The sequence below is a fragment of the Myotis brandtii genome, unplaced genomic scaffold (assembly GCF_000412655.1).
Source record: "Myotis brandtii unplaced genomic scaffold, ASM41265v1 scaffold344, whole genome shotgun sequence".
Lineage (NCBI taxonomy): Eukaryota > Metazoa > Chordata > Mammalia > Chiroptera > Vespertilionidae > Myotis > Myotis brandtii.
The window spans coordinates 3,384,964-3,389,361 of record NW_005363247.1 but is presented as its reverse complement, the minus strand read 5'-3'; the positions used below and the strand labels follow the sequence as shown (position 1 = coordinate 3,389,361).

Here is a 4,398-nt window from a genome sequence, read left to right as displayed (position 1 = left end):
ACACACACACACACACACACACACACACACGGCAACTGCTTCGAGCCTACGTGGCGCGGCTGGGGGCAGGCCCCAGCAGACACACACACACACACACACACACACGGGAAGCCTGCTCCGAGCCTCTGCTGCCAGACTGTGGCCATCAGTAGGACATCCACTGAGGGCTCCCGGACTGTGAGAGGGGCAGGCTGGACTGAGGGAACTCCCACCCCCAGTGCATGAATTTTGTGCACCGGGCCTCTAGTATCTGATAAAGTAAAAAATTATATATGTGTCCTTTGAATGAGCCATTCCACGGCTCAAAATTCATCCTTTGAAAAATATTAACACACGTGTACAAAGTTACCTCTATGGGGATATTTATTATAACAATGTTAAAAAGAAAAACTGAAAATAGTCCAGAAGTCCACCAATTGAATGTTAAATAAATATAATAGAACATTATAGTATAAAATGTGATTGATATATATGACATAGAAAATTGTCTAATAAAAGTAAATTGCAATCTAGTGCATATGGTATCCTGTTTTTGTTGTGTCTATGTGTGTGTGAGCATGTTTGTATATATGTGCTAGAATATACATACAAAAAAGATAAGAAAATATATACTAAGTATCTTTGGGAAAAGGTTACAGGTTAGGTTACATATTATTACAATATTGTTATTATCATAAATATTATGACTTGGAAAAAGCTATTGTTGATACTAATAAAGCCACTATAAAGAAAAATATATGACACTACTCTCTGAGAATAATTTTAGAATAAATTTAGTTGTCTCAGAGATGGAAGGATATAGTTCTTTATATTTCAATATAAATGAAGCTGAAGTTCTGCTATTTTTCAGAACTCATGGTCTTAACCAAAAATGACTCCCTGGAACTAAATGAATATCTAAGCTTTTATGTCAGATTGTATTCACACTTAATTTATTTTAATCTATTAATTTTAAACATAAAAATATCTGATATGGACTCAATGTTTAAATGTCACCAAAATCTCCCCACTGCCAAAATAAATTATGTTGAACCCCTAACCCCCAATGTGAAGTATCTGGAGGTGGGGCCTTTGGGAGGTTATACTGGGTCATGAGGCCCCAGGGCTTGTGATGGGATTAATTACCTCACAAAAATAGGAAGGAAGCAGGCTCCCTCCCCGCATGCTCCGAGGAAGGCCATGTGAGGACAGAACCAGCCAGAGGGCCCTCACCAGGAGCCTGACCATGCTGGCACTCTGATCTGAATTTCCAGCTTCCAGAAGTGAGAAGTAAGTGTTTATCATTTAAGTCACCCAGGCATTCTGTTATATCAGCCAGAACTAAATAAGACAGCATCCAGTGTAGAAGATTGCAAGCTTTAGAGCGTTCCCCCTCCCTTATGACAAAAACAAAACTAAGCAAAACAAATTCTAACTTACGTTGATAAAAGCTTTTGAGTTTCAGAAATATTAGGGTATGTTGCTTGTAATCCTAATGTCAAAGATGCAAAAGAAAAAGATAGAAATCACTGAAATGATAGTTTCAGAATAACTGTAGGTAGTAAAATGGTAAGCTGCTCTTCAAGAATTTATAGGGTTAATAATGTTTAGCCAGGCTTGTCTGATAGGTTAGATGTAATTACTACTTCAGATGAGACTAACATTCACAGGCCCATATATGAGCTTGTCACAACTCACCCTTCCTCTTACCAGGCACCGCACATACATTTTCTCTACATGCATCGTCTCATTCAATCCACATCACAATCTACATCACAAATTTTATTACACCTATCCCACAGACGGAGAACTGCAGGCTCTCAGAAGTTAACTTGCTCAGTGTCACAGAGCTAGAACAATCATAAATAGATATATGTAACCAACAATGTATCCAAATATATTAGGCAAATAGTAAGAGACCTGGAGGGATAAATACACAACAATACAATAATAGTCAGGAACTTCAATAATCTCATTTTCAACTATAATGAGATCATCTAGGCAGAAGATTGATAAGGAAATGTTGGACTTTAGACCAAATGGACCTAACAGACATATAGAGAACATGCCGTCCAACAGCTGCAGAATACACATTGTTTTCAAGTGCATGCAGAACGTTCTCCAGGATAGATCATATACTAGGTCATAAACCAAGTCTTAACAAATTTAAGAAGACTGAAGTCATACCAACTATCTTTTCCAACCACAATGGTATGAAACCAGAAGTCAATAACAGAAAGAAAACTAGAAAATTCACAAGTATATTAAAATTAAATAGTACACTCCTGAACAACCAATAGGTCAAACAACTAATCAAAAGGAGAATAAAAAAAATCTTTAAACAAACAAATATGGAAATACAACACACCAATACTTATGAGATACAGCAAAAGCAGTTCTAAGATAAAGTTTATAGTGATAAATGCTGACAGTAAGAAAAAAGAAAAGACATAACCTAACTTTATGCCTCAAGGAACTAAACCAAACAAACAAAACAAAACAAAAAAAAAACACAAAAAAACTAAGCCCCAAATTAGTAAAAAGAAGAAAATAATAAAGGTCACAGATTGGTAGGAATGTAAATTGGCACAGCCCTATAGAAAACAGTATGGAGGTTCCTAAAAAAATTAAAAATGGAACTGCCTTCTGATCTAGCAATTCCATTTTTGGGTATATATCTGAAGAAATCCAAAATACTAATTTGAAAGAATACATTCACCCATATGTGCATTTCAGCATATTATAATAGCCAAGTTATGGAATCCCATAAATAGGTGAGTGGATAAGAAAGTAGTGGTACATATATGCAATGGAATTACTCAGCCATAAAAAAGGATGAAATCTTACCATTTGCGGCAACATGGGTGGACCTAGAGGGTATTATACTAAGTGAAATAAGTTAATCAGAGAAAGACTAATACCATATGATTTTACTTATATCTGAAATCTAAAGAACAATATAAATGAACAAACAAAACAGAAACAGACTTACAGATACAAAGAACAGACTGATGGTTGCCAGAGGGGAAGGAGGATGGGGGACTGGATGAAAAAGGTGAAGGAATTGAGAAGTTCAGATTGGTAATGATAAAATATGTAAAGCACAGCGTATGGAATATAGTCAATAATACTGTCATAACTATGTATGGTGCTGGAAATATCAGGGGGTATGCTTTGTAAAGTATATGATTGCCCAACCACTATGCTGCACACCTGAAACTAATACAAAATAATACTGAATGTGAACTGTAATTGAAAAATTAAAAAAATCCTTTTAGAAACATCAAGAGAGAGAGCTTCTTCTACTTAACACCACGTTCATCAGGTCCTATTCATCAAGGCTGGGAGGGTACAGCTGGAATGTTAAAACTGCCACCAAATGAGTCCTGTCTCCCCCAGGAGCCCATGAAAGAACGGGCTGCTGGCTACCAGGGCTTGTCTCATGCTTACTTTGTATCTGACAAAGAATGATGCAGAACTTTCTGAAATTAATCCCAGCATCCTGAGACTTAAATTAAAGCCAGGGGTAGTAAAATGTCGTAACAAAATCTCGAAAAGACACGATCGTTCCTTTCTAGACAATTAGGCTTTTAGAATTTTATGTGGGGAAAATGCATTACAATATTATAATCAGTATGAAGGAATCTCATTGAATCTCAATAATAAAAAGACAAAATTGCTATATACGGTATCTTAATAGGTGTGCATTATGTAGCTAGTCTCCTTTGGTTGAATGTGATGTGGGACAGGTGTCTGTGATTGCTTAGGTGTAAAATACATTTGCATACATTGATCACAAGCATTTGTTCAGTATATAATAGACAATCATAACTGATCACAGGCAATATGAATATTAAAATGATTTCTACTTATATGGTGCTTTTTACTTTCAACGATTTTTCACGTCTATTAAGTAATTTTTATCTCCACAATAGCCTGTGAAATAATTAGGTAATATTGTCTTCAAAAGATTGTGAATAAGCTATTCTTTCCTATTTTGAAATGTTACTCTTTTCTCTAATTATAGTTACAACAAGGGAGCTGAATAAGCTTTATTATTACAAAGGTTTTTGTGTTTTTTCTTTCTACATGTGGAGTCAATAAAAGGAGCTTGTAAGACACCAGGTTCAGGGTTAAGGCATGTATATACATGTGTGCATGGAGATTTGTTAGACTTCAAAACTACAAATTCACTTAATCTATCTATATAAAAGCCTAATATGCAAATCGACCGAACTGCAGAACGACAGGTGGAACGACTGGTCGCTATGATGTGCACTGACCACCAGGGGGCAGATGCTCAATGCAGGAGCTGCCCCCAGCCCACAGGCCCTGACAGTGGTTGGGAGGGTGTGGTGGCGGCAGGGGGTAGGGCCAGCAAGCGGGCAGCACCAGGCCAGCCAAGGTGGGTGCGAGCAG

The 4,398-nt window shown here is 36.9% G+C and overlaps 1 protein-coding gene across 1 annotated transcript in view; it reads right to left on the bottom strand.

Annotated features, from left to right (window-relative positions):
* Positions 1-4,398, bottom strand: part of ADGRV1 (adhesion G protein-coupled receptor V1) — a 462,684-nt gene that overhangs the window by 146,374 nt on the left and 311,912 nt on the right. The window lies entirely within an intron of this gene.